Below are 18,227 nucleotides of genomic sequence, written 5' to 3' on the forward strand. Positions count from 1 at the left end.
TGGTCGAACATCACATTAAATTTGATAATCATCGACGTTGTCAGCGTCGTCCTCCACTGCATCACGGTGCCGAGGGGCCCCCCAGGTTCATCACGCTGACTGATCTCAGTCTGCTCCCAACTCACTGTGACAAAAGGTAGAAGCAAAATTGAGTGTTGGGGTGGGACACTAAGGACTTGTAATAACTGGAGGGGGATCAGAGTGGACGCCAGCCAGTGTCTGCATGCTTGGCAAGGAAGGGAAGACGAGAAGATTAGCGGCAAGGAGAAGAGAGAACATGAGCGAGCACTTCACAATGAGTGTGTTCCAGACACCAACATTCTGCACAGACGCTCAGGGCCTGTATTCATAAAACTTCTAACAGTAGGAGTGCTCAGTGCTAACCAAGTCTATATGATATAACGATCCTATAATCTGCACAGTATTAGGGTGTCTAGAACACAGCCATTTGCATCATGTTGTGGTCTGATAAAGGCCGATGCATTTAGTTGTATTGTCAATGTGGTGTTGTATGTGTAAGGGACAACACAGCTCTGCAAGACTTACCTAGGTTTAAATAAATTAAAATGTTATAGTAAAAACAATACTCTGTTATTACTGCCTTTTCAATCATGTGTGAATGAAGAATCAACCCATTGCAGATTACTTCATTTTGGTACTATTTTCACATGGTGTGTACATTGTATAACATCTTAATTGCCATGAAAGTGGAAATAAGTGACTAAGTGACAAATACATCAGACAATATGTCCAGAATAAGACAATACGTCTAGAATAAGACAATACGTCTAGAATAAGACAATACGTCTAGAATAAGACAATATGTCCAGAATAAGACAAGACATCTAGAATAAGACAAGAGGTCTAGAGTAAGACGAGGTCTAGAATAAGACAAGAGGTCTAGAATAAGACAAGTCTGCAGTAAGACAAGAAGTCTAGATTAAGACAAGAGGTCTAGAATAAGACAAGAAGTCTAGAATAAGACGAAGTTGAGAACAAGACAAGACATCTAGAATAAGACAAGAGGTCTAGAATAAGACAAGAGGTCTGCAGTAAGACAAGAAGTATATAATAAGACAATAAGTCTGCAGTAAGACAAGAAGTATATAATAAGACAATAAGTCTGTAATAAGACAAGAAGTATATAATAAGACAATAAGTCTGCAGTAAGACAAGAAGTATATAATAAGACAATAAGTCTGTAATAAGACAAGAAGTCTAGAATAAGACAATAAGTCTGCAGTAAGACAAGAAGTATATAATAAGACAATAAGTCTGCAGTAAGACAAGAAGTATATAATAAGACAATAAGTCTGTAATAAGACAAGAAGTATATAATAAGACAATAAGTCTGCAGTAAGGCAAGAAGTATATAATAAGACAATAAGTCTGTAATAAGACGAAGTATATAATAAGACAATAAGTCTGCAGTAAGGCAAGAAGTATATAATAAGACAATAAGTCTGTAATAAGACAAGAAGTATATAATAAGACAATAAGTCTGCAGTAAGACAAGAAGTATATAATAAGACAATAAGTCTGTAATAAGACAAGAAGTCTAGAATAGGCCCTCCCGAGTGGCACAGTGGGCTAAGGCACTGCATCCCAATGCTTGAGGCGTCACTTTGTTCCCAAACTGTGTTACAACTGGCTGTGACCGGGAGTCTCATAGTGTGGCGCACAATTGGCCCAGCGTCATCCGGATTAGGGGAGGCTTTGGCCGGGGGGGGGGGATTTTCTTGGCCCATCGCGCTCTAACGATTCCTTGTTGCTGGCTGGGCGCTTGCAGGCTGACTTTGTTCTTCAGTTGAAAGGCGTTTCCTCCGACACATTGATGCTTGGCGGGTCATGTTTTGGATTACTCATGACTCGACTTTCGCCTCTCCTGAGCCCGTTGGGGAGTTTCAGCGATGAGACAAGACCGTAATTGTATTGTAATTAGATATCATACAACTGGGGAGATAAAAAGGGGTAAAATACATAAAAACAACAACAATAAAGTCTACAATAAGACAATAAATCGAATACGTCTATTATAAGACAATAAATCTGCGGCGGCAAGTAGCCTATTGGTTAGAGAGTTGGGCCAGTAACCGAGAGGTTGCTAGATCAAATCCTGAGCTGACAAGGTAAAATCTGTTGTTCTGCCCCTGAACAAGGCAGTTAAGTTAACCCACTGTTCCTAGGCTGTCATTGAAAATAAGAATTTGCCCTTAACTGACTTGCCTAGTTAAATAAAAAAAATCTGTAATAAGACAGTATGTCTAGAATAAGACCTTTTCCCCCTCATTCTCTCTGTGCTCAGGTGTTCAGAAACATCTTCTCATTCTTACTTACAATAGAGGTGTTCAGAAACATCTTCTCATTCTTACTTACAATAGAAGTGTTCAGAAACATCTTCTCATTCTTACTTACAATAGAAGTGTTCAGAAACATCTTCTCATTCTTACTTCTAGTAGAGGTGTTCAGAAACATCTTCTCATTCTTACTTACAATTGAAGTGTTCAGAAACATCTTCTCATTCTTACCTCTAATAGAGGTGTTCAGAAACATCTTCTCATTCTTACTTCTAGTAGATGTGTTCAGAAACATCTTCTCATTCTTACTTCTAGTAGAGGTGTTCAGAAACATCTTCTCATTCTTACTTCTAGTAGAGGTGTTCAGAAACATCTTCTCATTCTTACTTACAATAGGTGACTCCAAATGACCCAATATATTATTCACCATTCAGTTCCTATTCGGCAAAACACAACGAAAACAAACAGCAAATGTATCCAACAAGTTTGTCAACTTTATCAAAAGCTTGATTACTACAGAGCTCCAGTATCTAACATTGTACCATGTACGTAGGCCTACTACTTCCTTGTGGATTGGACTGTTGCTTAGGCCTCTCCCAAGTATAGTCTACTACTCTGATCTGTTCTAGGTAAGACCGTTCTAAGTGTAGAAGAGAAGGACAGACTGAAAAGGAAAGCCTGCCTGTAGCAGAAGGGGTCTCCATAGTGATTGAGACAGTTGCTGTGTGACCGCGTTACATTGTTTGATGTTTTTCTGTGCCGACACCTGATCCAGGGCTGTAGAGATTCTGGTCCAGAGGTTTCCAATAGACTGTGGACTTTAGTGCCATTGGTCTTCATGAGACAGACCACATGTCTTATGCCATATCATAAGTACCAAGAGGGTGAAAGTGAAAACAGTGTTGAGTGAGCTTGCTTATAAACCTACTGCTTTTACATTAGGGTGTCGTGTCCCAAAACACATTTAAAAAGTATATAACCTTCATTTAAACACATATTCGGTCTTTGTAACAATTATTTTATTGAATTGACCCTTACTAAAAGTCAGTGCTGTCGGTGGGTCTACACCTAAAAGTCAGTGCTGTCGGTAGGTCTACACCTAAAAGTCAGTGCTATTGGTGGGTCTACACCTAAAAGTAAATGCTGTCGGTAGGTCTACGTATAAAGGTTAGTGCTGTCGGTAGGTCTACACCTAAAAGTCAGTGCTGTCGGTAGGTCTACACCTAAACGTCAGTGCTGTTGGTAGGTCTACACCTAAAATTCAGTGCTGTCGGTAGGTCTACACCTAAAAGTCAATGCTGTCGGTAGGTCTACGTATAAAGGTTAGTGCTGTCGGTAGGTCTACACCTAAAAGTCAGTGCTGTCGGTAGGTCTACACCTGATATATACAGTAGATGGCGCTGCTAAACTGTGAATAATCCAACCAAGTCACTGGCAGCTGACATATCGCTAGCGCCCACACACACACACACACACACACACACACACATACGCCCTCTACACACACTTCCCTCATAATGGCCAGTGATTACTAGATCAGCAGTGAAGTTAATTTAACAGGCCTGTTTCTTGGTTTCCTGTGATTATGGCTTTGGGTGCTTCTGCAGCATAGTCTCTCTGACTGTTAACCAGCCTGGCCTTAATGCTGCTTATGATTCATTACTCCTCAGTTCATCTCATCCATCAGTCCATCTCCTTCTCTCCCAGGCCTCATCTCCAACCTCAGCCCAGGGATGAAGAGGCTTTAGGCCCCTGTGACAAGCCCAGGGTCCCCCTCCACCACCACGGTACCCACCAGCTAGTGTGGCTCCAGAGAAAACAGTCATAAAGCAGGCATAAACCACCTAGATACAAACAGGGCTAAAATCCCTGCCTTAACTCTGCCCCACACTAACCAACCACAGGCCTGAGACTACATACCTACAGCACAGAGAGATCCCTGTGAAGAACCGTTAAGACTGGCCTCAAGTCATAGTGATGCTGAGACTACATACCCACAGCACAGAACGATCCCTGTGAAGAACCGTTAAGACTGGCCTCAAGTCATAGTGATGCTGAGACTACATACCAACAGCACAGAGAGATCCCTGTGAAGAACCATTAAGACTGGCCTCAAGTCATAGTGATGCTGAGACTACATACCTACAGAGAGATCCCTGTGAAGAACCGTTAAGACTGGCCTCAAGTCACGGTGATGCTGAGACTACATACCCACAGCACAGAGAGATCCCTGTGAAGAACCATTAAGACTGGCCTCAAGTCACAGTGATGCTGAGACTACATACCCACAGCACAGAGAGATCTCTGTGAAGAACCATTAAGACTGGCCTCAAGTCATAGTGATGCTGAATCTAATACTTAGTCACGTATCTTGGTCAAATGTATGGTCACGTAAACACTGTACATAGGAAATACTGACACCTGAACATACTTTGTCTCTCTCTCTCTCTCTCTCACACACACACACACACACACACACACACACACACACACACACACACACACACACACACACACACACACACACACACACACACACACACACACACACAGACACACAACCCAGTTGAGTAAATGGGAGTGTGGTTTCCAAATATTGTTTGTTTGATACAATCCATATATTCCATTCCAGCCATTACAATGAGCTGTCCTCCTATAGGTCCTGCCAACAGCCTCCTCTGACTAACACACACAAGTTACCCTGCACACACACCGTTTTTTACTTAAGGAAGCAGCAGCTGTCCAAGCATAAAGACAGACAGCAGACAGCACAGTTCATTGTCAGGTTGAGTTCATAATGAATCTTGGCCTCTTGCTTTAATGAAAGGTCATCCACTACTCTTCTCTCCCAGCTCTCCTCTCAGCTCCCTTTGTGTTGCACTGAGAGGGACTGTGCAGTTATTGGGTGGTCACTGTCTGAGTTGTGTACTGTACAGGCAATAAGAAGGCCCCCTATTAAAGGACTCAGGACCCCCAAGCTGCTTACATCCTTTTCCCAGTCGTCCCCGGCAACCAGCTGTCAATTAGACATGATTGGCAGCCAGGAAGCTCTTGTGTTTGTGTAGTCTGTTTCTATACACCTTTCTGGACGTATAAAGGGTTCTAGAATGACTTTGAGTTAACTAGTTTGTCAGTAATTGCCCTCCACTCTGTTTTTTTTTTACATTTCTGTTAACAGTTTTGATTTGATGTTTTGTAAAGCTGAATCCCTGTCTGTCTTGGCATGGTCTATATGGCCTGACCTCACTCTCTAAATATGCTAGGAAGTTTGTGTGTGTGTGTGTGTGTGTGTGTGTGTGTGTGTGTGTGTGTGTGTGTGTGTGTGTGTGTGTGTGTGTGTGTGTGTGTGTGTGTGTGTGTGTGTGTGTGTGTGTGTGTGTGTGTGTGTGTGTGTGAGGGGAATCTAAAATTGTCTGAATTGAACACACATGTCAACCGCCATGCTTATTTACCTTAATAAGGCGGATCTGTGCGATGAAGAGATTGGAGGTTATTACCTCAAATTACACAGGAGGGAAGGAGAGGGGGAAGGAGAGGGGGAAGGAGAGAGGGAAGGAGAGAGGGATGGATAGAGGGAAGGAGAGACTGAAAGAGAGAGGGGAGGAGAGAGGGATGATAGACTGAAAGAGAGAGGGGAGGAGAGAGGGATGATAGATGGAAAGAGAGAGTGGAGGAGAGAGGGATGATAGATTGAAAGAGAGAGGGAGGAGAGAGGGATGATAGATGGAAAGAGAGAGGGGAGGAGAGAGGGATGATAGATGGAAAGAGATAGGGGAGGAGAGAGGGATGATAGATGGAAAGAGAGAGGGGAGGAGAGAGGGATGATAGATGGAAAGAGAGAGGGGAGGAGAGAGGGATGATAGATGGAAAGAGAGAGGGGAGGCCTGGTGGGATCAAGTCTATTATTAAATATAATCTCTGTATTTCCTTCTTCCTCTCCTCAAACCCAGGGAGTATTAATGTCTCCTTATAATCATGAGATTTTACTGACTGACCCACATGCACACCCACTCCCACAGGTGTATAGAATATGGAAAAATTGGCCTCCCGGGTGGCGCAGTGGTCTAAGGCACTGCACCACCAGAGACTCTTGGTTCGAGCCCAGGCTCTGTCGTAGCCGGCCGCGACCGGGAAGTCCATGTGGCGACGCACAATTGGCCTAGCGTCATCCGGGTTAGGGAGGGTTTGGCCGGTAGGGATATCCTTGTCTCATCGCACATTAGCGACTCCTGTGGCGGGCCGGGCGCAGTGCACACTAACCAGGTCGCCAGGTGCACAGTGTTTCCTCCGACACATTGGTGCGGCTGGCTTCCGGGTTGGATGCGCGCTGTGTTAAGAAGCAGTGCGGCTTGGTTGTGTTGTGTATCGGAGGACGCATGACTTTCAACCTTCGTCTCTCCCGAGCCCGTACAGGAGCGATGAGACAAGACAGTAACGACTAACAATTGGGGAGATAAAGGCGGTAAAATTATAAGGAGACATTAATACTCCCTAAATAATAAAGAAACAATAAATAAATAAATAATAAATAAAAAGATTATGGAAAAATGGACATGGGCCCATGTAAACCCTTTGTTTAGTGGCACACTGCTGATTTCAGCAACACTCATAATATCTCGCTTTCTCACATAAAACATCTCTCCATCCATCTCTCTCTCCCTCCCTCTCTCCATTTCTCACCAACCACACTGGGTAGAGAGGGAACGGAGGAAGGAGGAGAGGAGAAGGACAGAGCCCTGGTTCTGACCGCCTTGACAAACGATGGTGGTTTTGACCTCACCACCGAGAGCTTAGTGTCAGGGCTGGGCACACGGAACACGGAACCATGGAACCCAACTCATGATGACATCATAATGAAGGGACTAGCAGTGATTTAACACTAGGAACCACAGCTACGGTAGGAGGGGAAGGGAGGGAGGACAGGGCTGAGACTGGGATAGGAAGGGGCTGTAGTGGGAAAACTATTTCTGACCCAGGTTGAATATAGGATCAAACCAGGGTAGAGAAATCAAGAGGCTATAGACTATGTCGGAGAATTAGCTGTGTTGGTCTGAAGTATGAGAAATCTGTAATATAAAACAGTTCTCTTTCTGCCTCTATTGTTCACAAACATGAACACACTCATAAACTCTGAGACAAAGTAGCCTGACGTCTGCTCTCTCCCAGTGAGCCTTCACTATAGTCACTTCTCCACATTACTCAGAATAAAATCACCAGCAACTGTGTATGCGTGTTCTTGCATGCATCCTTCCATGTGTGTGTGTGTGTGTAGCACTGGCCCCCTGTTTCCCATTTCCCCATAATCACAGTTACCCCCCAATTTACCCCTCACCCCTACCCTCCTCACCCCCATCCCTGTTGATTAGGACTCTAGATCACTGCCAGATGCAGAGGGATGTGTCTGTGTTAGCATGTGGTCCGCACGGTGTGTGTGTGTGTGTGTGTGTGTGTGTGTGTGTGTGTGTGTGTGTGTGTGTGTGTGTGTGTGTGTGTGTGTGTGTGTGTGTGTGTGTGTGTGTGTGTGTGTGTGTGTGTGTGTGTGTTTTAGCACACCATTTACATAGCAGAGGTCACAGAGATGTGCCTAGACCTTTTCTACAGTAGTATTAAATTATTAACCCCGAATTCAGAATCAGATTACTAGATTACAAAATGGATACCCTGTGTTTAAAAAAAAATACTGAACAAAATTATAAACGCAACATGTAAAGTGTTGGTGACATTTTTCATCAGCTGAAATAAAAGATCCCAGAAATGTTCCATATGCACAAAAAGCATATTATCTCAAGATGATCCATCCACCTGCCAGGTGTGGCATATCAAGAAGATGATTCAACAGCATGATCATTACACAGGTGCAGCTTGTGCTGGGAACAGTAAAAGGCCACTCTAAAATGTGCAGTTATGACACACAACACAATGCCACGGATGGCTCAAGTTTTGAGGGAGCGTGCAATTGGCATTCTGACTGCAGGAATGCCCAACAGAGAGGTTGCCAGAGAATTTAATGTTCACTTCTTGACCATTAGCCGCCTCCAATGTTGTTTTGGAGAATTTGGCAGTACATCCAAACGCCCTCACAACCGCAGACCACGTGTAACCACGCCAGCCCAGGACCTCTACCTGCAGCTTCTTCACCTGTGGGATTGTTTGAGGGGGGCAGGGGTGCTGAAGAGTATTTCTGTCTGTAATGATGCCCTTTCGTGGGGAAAAACTCATTCTGTTTGGCTGAGGTGGCTTCCCAGTGGGTGGGCCTATGCCGTCCCAGGCCCACCCATGGCTGCACCCCTGCCCAGTCATGTGAAATCCATAGATTAGGGCCTGTTTTATTTATTTCAATTGACTGATTTCCTTATATGAACTGTAACTCAGTCAACTCTTTGAAATTGTAATAATACTTAATGGATATTCTGGGCTCAGTTCTCATCCCTCCAAACCTCCATGCATCCAACTGCAGTTAAACAGTGAAATATGATGACATAGTGCACACAAACTGATGACCTCATGCCTGGTAATGTTTTTGGAGGTAATTTCAGTGCAATGTGTAATATTGAGGATTCAGAAGGCCAGAAGTAAAGTTCCTTTCTCCAAACTATCAATTTACTGCCTTGGAGATTCTGAAAGGTTCTGTAGATTTATCGTAGTGATTCCGTAACAGAGGGCAGATGTGGAATATCCATTATCTGGGTTAGAGTGAGCTCATGGTGTGTGTGTGTGTGTGTGTGTGTGTGTGTGTGTGTGTGTGTGTGTGTGTGTGTGTGTGTGTGTGTGTGTGTGTGTGACAGTGAGCTCATGGTCCTGTGGCTCCTCCATATGATTGAATTAAAAGAGTGGTAGTCGAGCAACACAACAGAGACTACAGAACCGTTTGGGTCTGTCCATTAAGACAAAAAACAAGGTCCTTTGAAACTCTTTGACCCGTGTTGCAACAGCTGTGTTTGTGGATGGGATTGAGGGCCCATACGTTTCTGAGAGTATGTGTGCAGATGTGACTGTGTGTGCTTGGATGGGTGTATGCATAGTTTGTTTTGTGTGTGTGTGTGTGTTTTCTACTATGGGTCCTCTGGTGTCTAACACTAACTACACCAGAGGAGACTGGTGACTTGGTGTGTGGGAGACGATACTTAGGATTTTCTCAAAATCAAAGATTACACTGCAAGCTGCGCTGTGGTCAGTCGTCCTCTTCTCTCTACTCTCTCCTGTCTCCTCTCTCCTCTTTCCTATCTCCTCTCTCCTGTCTCCTCTCTCAGGTCTCCTGGCTCCTCTCTCCTCTCTCCTCTCTCCTCTCTCCTGTCTCCTGTCTCCTCTCTCCTCTCTCCTGTCTCCTCTCTCCTGCCTCCTGTATCCTCTCTCAGTTAGGAGAGATGGAGTGGTGGAGAGGGGGAGTGAGGGAGTTAGTGGAGAAGAGGGATGGATGGAGGGGGGGTGGAGAGAGAGACAGAGTGGGATAAAGAAAAGAGACAGAAGAAATGAAAGAGAGAGAGAGAACTGAACGATGACAATGAACAATAAATTGGAAAAGATGGAGAATGAGATGAAAAGAAAGACAAAGAAATGAGAAGAGGAAAAAGAAAGAAAGACGTAGACAGAGAGAAAGAACTGAAGTCTACATACAGATAACAGTGTTGTTAGAGAAACATACAGATAACAGTGTTGTCAGAGAAACATACAGATAACAGTGTTGCCAGAGAAACATACAGATAACAGTGTTGCCAGAGAAACATACAGATAACAGTGTTGTCAGAGAAACATACAGAAAAAGTATTGTCAGAGAAACATACAGATAACAGTGTTGTCAGAGAAACATTCAGATAACAGTGTTGTCAGAGAAACATACAGATAACAGTGTTGTCAGAGAAACATACAGATAACAGGGTTGCCAGAGAAACATACAGATAACAGTGTTGTCAGAGAAACATACAGATAACAGTGTTGTTAGAGAAACATACAGATAACAGTGTTGTCAGAGAAACATACAGATAACATTGTTGTCAGAGAAACATACAGATAACAGTGTTGCCAGAGAAACATACAGATAACAGTGTTATCAGAGAAACATACAGATAACAGTGTTGCCAGAGAAACATACAGATAACAGTGTTGCCAGAGAACATTCAGATAACAGTGTTGTCAGAGAAACATACAGATAACAGTGTTGTCAGAGGAACATACAGATAACAGTGTTGTCAAAGGAACATACAGATAACAGTGTTGCCAGAGAAACATACAGATAACAGTGTTGCCAGAGAAACATACAGATAACAGTGTTGCCAGAGAAACATACAGATAACAGTGTTGCCAGAGAACATTCAGATAACAGTGTTATCAGAGAAACATACAGATAACAGTGTTGCTAGAGAAACATACAGATAACAGTGTTGCCAGAGAAACCTATAGATGACAGTGTTGCCAGACAAACATACAGATAACAGTGTTGTTAGAGAAACATACATAGAACAGAGTGATGCCAGCATTTCAAGAAGTCATTTTGTCAAACCTCTGCCTTGCTAGAGCTTCCCCGGGTCAACTGTAAGTGCTGTTATTGTGAAGTGGAAATGTCTAGGAGCAACAATGGCTCAGCCGCGAATTGATAGGCCACACAAGCTCACAGAACGGGACCACAGAGTGCTGAAGCTCGTAGCTCGTAAAAATCGTCGGTCCTTGGTTGCTCACTACCGAGTTTCAAACTACCTCTGGAAGCAACATCAGCACAATTTCTATTTGTCGGGAGCTTCATGAAATGGATTTCCATGGCCGAGCAGCCGCACACAAGCCTAGGATCACCATGCTCAATGCCAAGCGTTGGCTGGAATGGTGTAATGCTCGCCACCATTGGAGCAGTGGAAACGCGTTCTCTGAAGTGATGAATCATTCTTGACCATCTGGCAGTCTGATGGACAAATCTGAATTTGGTAAATGCCATGAGAATGCCACCTGCCTCAATGCACAGTGCAAACTGTAAAGTTTGGAGGAGGAGGAATAATGGTCTGGGGCTGTTTTTCATGGTTCGGGGTAAGTCGCTTAGTTCCAGTGAAGGGATCTTAACCCTACAGCATACAATGACATTCTAGACAATTCTGTGCTTCCAACTTGTGGCAACAGTTTGGGGAAGGCCCTTTTCTGTTTCAGCATAACTATGCCCCCGTGCACAAAGCAAGGTCCATACAGAAATGGTTTGTCGAGATTGGTGTGGAAGAACTTGACTGTCCTGCACAGAGCCCTGACCTCAACCACATCGAACACTTTTGGGATGAATTGGAACGCCGACTGGGAGCCAGGCCTAATCGGCCAACATCAGTGTCCGACCTCGCTAGTGCTCTTGTGCCTGAATGGAAACAAGTCCCCGTAGCAATGTTCCAACATCTAGTGGAAAGCCTTCCCAGAAGAGTGGAGGCTGTTATAGCAGCAAAGGGTGGACCAACTCCATATTAATGCCCATGATTTTGGAATGAGATGTTCGACGAGCAGCTGCCCACATACTTTTGGCCAGGTAGTGTATGTTGTGGCCCTGTTGATTATATCTTCTCTTCTCTCTTTTACATTTCTGTCTCCCGGTTTCCTGGCAACGATTCCCACGGTTTATCTTGGTGGGATGACTGTGATGTTCACATCTGGAAGATAAGTCCACTCAGAGATGTGATTCACTGCTTCATCTAAATCAGCACAAGACAGTATGGGAATCTATATGTTTTCTCTTTAATTAAACACACACAAGGGCAATGGGATACACACACACGCACACACGCACGCACGCATACACACACACACACAACCGCAAAGGGACAAATAGAATTCAGTACTGTAATTACTCAAGACAAAAATACATGGGAAATCCGTTTTCTTTTCTGAATTGAAGCCTTTGGCTAAAGTAAGGTGTCAGAACAGCTATAGTACATCATATGGCGTTATGCTAAACCTCTGCTCCTTTCTCATTCGCTTGTATCTAAACTAAGCATTTGGATATATCTGAACTCTGTCATTTGGTGGTTCGTCAAGCATAAGTGGTTTAGTTGGTGACAGGCTCAAACAATTGAATTGTCACCAGAATTTATGTCACTGTCACTTTACTCTATGTTTCAATAGTAAGTGGGTATACTTATTAAGATGATATAGCTGCAATATAGCTGCAATGTAGTTGTGATCTCTCTCTTTCTCCCTCCCTCCCTCCCTATCTCTCTCTCTCTCTCTCTCTCTCTCTCTCCCTCTCTCCCTGTGTATTTTTTTTTTTTTCTCTCTCTCTCTCTCTCTCTCTCTCTCTCTCTCTCTCTCTCCCTCTCTCCCTGTGTAGTTTTTTCTCTCTCTCCCTCTTCCTCACATTTCTCTCACTACTTTGTTGTGTTGTCACCCAGTTTTCCACCACGGAGCCCTGACTCTACTGGAGGGGCCACGGAGCCTCTGCTGAGAACCAGCCCAGGGTTAGTCACTTTTCCCTAGGTACGTGTTGGTCTGTGGGTGGGTAGGCTGGGTGGTGGGTGGTTGTACTAGAACTAGCACATAGTGGCCCAGGGGAAAATGGGGAGAGGAAAAGGTTGTCCTGACCCAACTGGAAAAGGTTGTCCTGACCAAACTGAAAAGGTTGTTCTGACCCAACTGGGAAAGGTTGTTCTGAACCAACTGGAAAAGGTTATTCTGACCCAACTGGGAAAGGTTGTTCTGACCCAACTGGAGAAGGTTGTTCTGACCCAACTGAAAAGGTTGTTCTGACCCAACTGGAAAAGGTTGTCCTGACCAAACTGAAAAAAGGTTATTCTGACCCAACTGGGAAAGGTTGTTCTGACCCAACTGGAGAAGGTTGTTCTGACCCAACTGAAAAGGTTGTTCTGACCCAACTGGAAAAGGTTGTCCTGACCAAACTGAAAAAAGGTTATTCTGACCCAACTAGTTGCAGTAGTGTTCTGAACATTTGCTTTCTCCAGAGTGGCCGATTTCTACATTCCATGTCCTGGTCCTGTACTATGGGCATGGGAACCATGAAACAGACCAGTACGACCATGATCCCTTTCTTGACCCCTCATGACCTCTCACCTTTGACCTATTGTTTGTGTTCTATCCAGCAGTACATCACCAATAGTTAATGTCCTAGCAATGCCACAAAACGAAAACTAAATCAACACAAATCAATCACAACCTAGAAGGTCATATTTTTGGAGACTGTGTGGCACATCCAGTAATCTAAATTTAAGATAAAACAACAGTTGCAGGCTGAGGTCATTTACTAACATCATGATCTCATCACTCCCAGCTGACTATGACAACATCCCATTGAGGTAACTGAATTGATTTCACCCAACATGGCAACCCAACCTAGTGTCTAATAGAACCAATATGACCACTAGAACATTTGGCCTTTGGGAGAGATGGTATGTCCTGAATGCCACCCTATTCCTATACAGTGCACTCCTTTTGACCAGAGCCCTATGGGCCCTGATCAAAAGTAATACACTTTACAGGGAGTAGGTTGCCACACATTTTGGGATGCATTCATGGTGTGGGTTTGGTTGGCTGGCTGGATGAAGATCGTCATCTTACTCTTCTGTTCTTGTTGTCATGGTCGACTATACAGTAATTGCCTCCTCACTAAATTAAAAACAACTGTTAAACCATCGAAGCATATCCTCCACTTCTCCTCACTTCTCCTCACTTCTCCTCTCCTCTCCTCTCCTCTCCTCTCCTCTCCTCTCCTCTCCTCTCCTCTCCTCTCCTCTCCTCTCCTCTCCTCTCCTCTCCTCTCCTCTCCTCTCCTCTCCTCTCCACTCCTCTCCTCTCCTCTCCTCTCCTCTCCTCTCCTCTCCTCTCCTCTCCTCTCCTCTCCTCCTCTCTCCTCTCCTCTCTTTCTCTATTCTTGTGCTCATGGTCAACTACAGTCATGGTCACTAAATTAAAACCTTCTCCTCCTCTCCTCCATGTCCAATGTGTTGTGTCTGTGGTGTGAATATTACATCTGTCTCTATGACCCATTACAGATGATGCTGTAAACAAACGTTGGTTTGGTTGTTTCCCACACTAGTATGCCTGTGTGTGTGACTAAATGTCATTGGCTCAAATGGAGGGTCATGTGGGTGCTATATATATATATACAGTCTTTCCACCATAAACACAAACAAAGAGGAGAGTGTGTGTGCATATGCATTCATGTATGTATGTGTGTGCTTATAAAAGGGGGGTCTGTGATAACAGGCTGCATGGGGGTTAAGGGGGTCTCCTTATCTCCTTAAGCCCTGGCAGTTTTACAATGAATATCCCCATTCATCTCTGGGTTAGTGGAGAGGTCTGTGTGCTGTTGGTTTATGTCTAATGTACACAGACTGTCGGGTCCACAGAGTAAACAGAAGTGACTGGCTGTGAGGATGGGTCTACAGGCAGGTCCATGTGAGAGAGAACAGTGGCCGTCTATAGGCCAGGCTTGGTGGTCATATTCAGTTTCACAAGTAGAGTGAAATGCCTTTCTCGCTTGCTCTTTCCCAACAATGCAGTAATCAATATCAGTAGTACTATAACAAAATGCATGAAAAAGTAATGCAGAAAACACATGAAAAATATAATTAATAAGAACAGGAGAAAGTAAGTAAACAGTGTACAGGGTGAGAGTCAGGGTCAGAATCAGAGTCAGGGTCAGAATCAGGGCCAGAGTCAGAGTCAGGGTCAGAGTCAGGGTCAGAGTCAGGGTCAGAATCAGGGTCAGAGTCAGAGACAGGGTCAGAGTCAGGGTCAGAGTCAGAGTCAGGGTCAGAGTCAGGGTCAGAGTCAGGGTCAGAATCAGGGTCAGAGTCAGAGACAGGGTCAGAGTCAGGGTCAGAGTCAGGGTCAGAATCAGGGTCAGAGTCAGAGTCAGGGTCAGAATCAGAGTCAGGGTCAGAGTCAGAATCAGGGTCAGAGTCAGGGTCAGAGTCAGGGTCAGAGTCAGGGTCAGAGTCAGTCAGGGTCAGAGTCAGGGTCAGGGTCAGTCAGAGTCAGTCAGGGTCAGAGTCAGTCAGGGTCAGAGTCAGGGTCCGTCAGGGTCAGAGTCAGGGTCAGAGTCAGTCAGGGTCAGAGTCAGTGTCAGGGTCAGTCAGGGTCAGAGTCAGATATACAGAGACTATAGAACTATAGGTTACTCGTTCGGAACTGACACAACTAACACCTAATGATTAGTAAGCGGTTTATAAGGACCTATATTAAACATCTTATGCATGGAGTAATGGTTAATAAATGATGAATAAAGTATTAACTAACCCGTTATAAATTCTTTATTACACTGAGTTATTATACAGTGCTACCGGGTTAAGATCCCTCTTCACCTCTATGAACCAGGTTGAGCTTTGTCTGTCCCACTGGACACCCAGTCTCCCTGACCAGACCCCTGACCCGCTGGACACCCACTCTCCCTGACCAGACCACTGACCCACTTGACACCCACTCTCCCTGACCAGACCCCTGACCCGCTGGACACCCACTCTCCCTGACCAGACCACTGACCCGCTGGACACCCACTCTCCCTGACCAGACCCCTGACCCACTGGACACCCACTCTCCCTGACCAGACCCCTGACCCACTGGACACCCACTCTCCCTGACCAGACCCCTGACCCACTGGACACCCAGTCTCCCTGACCAGACCACTGACCCGCTGGACACCCACTCTCCCTGACCAGACCACTGACCCGCTGGACACCCACTCTCCCTGACCAGACCCCTGACCCACTGGACACCCAGTCTCCCTGACCAGACCACTGACCCGCTGGACACCCACTCTCCCTGACCAGACCCCTGACCCGCTGGACACCCAGTCTCCCTGACCAGACCACTGACCTGCTGGACACCAACTCTCCCTGACCAGACCCCTGACCCGCTGGACACCCACTCTCCCTGACCAGACCACTGACCCGCTGGACACCAACTCTCCCTGACCAGACCCCTGACCCGCTGGACACCCACTCTCCCTGACCAGACCACTGACCCGCTGGACACCCACTCTCCCTGACCAGACCCCTGACCCGCTGGACACCCACTCTCCCTGACCAGACCACTGACCCGCTGGACACCAACTCTCCCTAACCAGACCACTGACCCGCTGGACACCCACTCTCCCTGACCAGACCACTGACCCGCTGGACACCAACTCTCCCTGACCAGACCCCTGACCCGCTGGACACCCACTCTCCCTGACCAGACCACTGACCCGCTGGACACCCACTCTCCCTGACCAGACCCCTGACCCGCTGTACACCCACTCTCCCTGACCAGACCACTGACCCGCTGGACACCCACTCTTTCTGACCAGACCACTGACCCGCTGGACACCCACTCTCCCTGACCAGACCCCTGACCCACTGGACACCCAGTCTCCCTGACCAGACCCCTGACCCACTGGACACCCAGTCTCCCTGACCAGACCCCTGACCCACTGGACACCCACTCTCCCTGACCAGACCCCTGACCCGCTGGACACCCACTCTCCCTGACCAGACCCCTGACCTGCTGGACACCCAGTCTCCCTGACCAGACCACTGACCCGCTGGACACCCACTCTCCCTGACCAGACCACTGACCCGCTGGACACCCACTCTCCCTGACCAGACCACTGACCCGCTGGACATCCACTCTCCCTGACCAGACCACTGACCCGCTGGACACCCACTCTCCCTGACCAGACCCCTGACCCGCTGGACACCCACTCTCCCTGACCAGACCCCTGACCCGCTGGACACCCACTCTCCCTGACCAGACCCCTGACCCGCTGGACACCCACTCTCCCTGACCAGACCACTGACCTGCTGGACACCCACTCTCCCTGACCAGACCACTGACCCGCTGGACACCCACTCTCCCTGACCAGACCCCTGACCCGCTGGACACCCACTCTCCCTGACCAGACCCCTGACCCACTGGACACCCACTCTCCCTGACCAGACTCCTGACCCGCTGGACACCCACTCTCCCTGACCAGACCACTGACCCGCTGGACACCCACTCTCCCTGCTCTCCCTTCCAGGCCGTAGTCACTCATCCTGGGCCTCGTGGATATTTTAGCGGGGGAAGAAGGTGAGCTCAGAGCGCTGCTATTTTAGCGGGGGGAAGAAGAGAAGGAGAGTCATGTCAATGTCCGTCTATCTGTCTATGTTTCTTTCTCTAAGAATGTGTCCTTAGAATGAGTCCAAAATGTCTGTTTGCACTCTAATGCCTTAAATTCACTAAGACAGAATGTGTCTTTATTTAAACGAACAATCTCTCAGAGTGTGTGTCCATGTATGTGTTTTAGATTAAAGGGCTGTGCATACTGCTCATAGTTTTGGGCCGGTGTTGGCAGGAGAGACGGGGATCTGGTAAGAGGCAGGGGAAGAAGGGAGGGAAAGAGGGAATAGATTTTGAATCCTGGCCCAGTATTTCAACATTTCTCCATCCTCTGCTGCTTTTGTGCTTATTTAATTGAGAGAGAGAGAGGAAGGGGGGCATAGAGAGAGAGAGAGAAAGAGAGGGAGGGGGGGGCAAAGAGAAAGGGAGAGAGAGAGAAAGAGAGGGAGAATGGGATAGAGAGAGAGAGAGAGAGAGAGAGAGAGAGAGAGAGAGAGAGAGAGAGAGAGAGGGAGAGGGAGAATGGGAGAATGGGATAGAGAGAGAGAGAGAGGTGGGGGGTGAAGAGAATGCGAGACAAAACATATATATATATATATATATACAGAGAGAGAGAATAGAGAAAGAGGAGAATGATAGAGAGCAAGAGAGAGAGAGAGATGGCAAAGAGACAGGAGGAGAGAGAGAAAGGAGGAGAGAGAGAGAGAGAGAGAGAGAGAGAGAGCAAAGAGAAAGGGAGAGAGAGAGAGAGAGGGCAAAGAGAAAGGGAGAGAGAGAGAGAGAGAGAGAGAGAGAGAGAGAGAGAGGGGGGGGCAAAGAGAAAGGGAGAGAGAGAGAATACAGGAGAAAATTAGAAGGAGTAGGAGGAGAAAGATTGAG

General features: G+C 46.3%; 1 protein-coding gene across 2 annotated transcripts in view; it reads left to right on the plus strand.

The window, feature by feature from the left end:
* Window positions 1-18,227, plus strand: part of LOC110485561 (dnaJ homolog subfamily A member 3, mitochondrial) — an 80,225-nt gene that overhangs the window by 40,662 nt on the left and 21,336 nt on the right. Inside the window, exon 12 of one of the 2 annotated variants that reach the window (XM_090195575.1) lies at window positions 4,005-4,723. The exons of the other annotated variant lie outside the window; for it this stretch is intronic. The gene's annotated coding sequence lies outside the window, so the exon portion shown is untranslated. Of the gene's footprint in view, window positions 1-4,004; window positions 4,724-18,227 lie in introns of those variants that run through there. 2 annotated transcript variants of the gene reach the window in all.

Source organism: Oncorhynchus mykiss, chromosome 13, assembly GCF_057628025.1.
Source record: "Oncorhynchus mykiss isolate SJ-2025 chromosome 13, ASM5762802v1, whole genome shotgun sequence".
In the NCBI taxonomy this organism is placed as follows: Eukaryota; Metazoa; Chordata; class Actinopteri; order Salmoniformes; family Salmonidae; genus Oncorhynchus; species Oncorhynchus mykiss.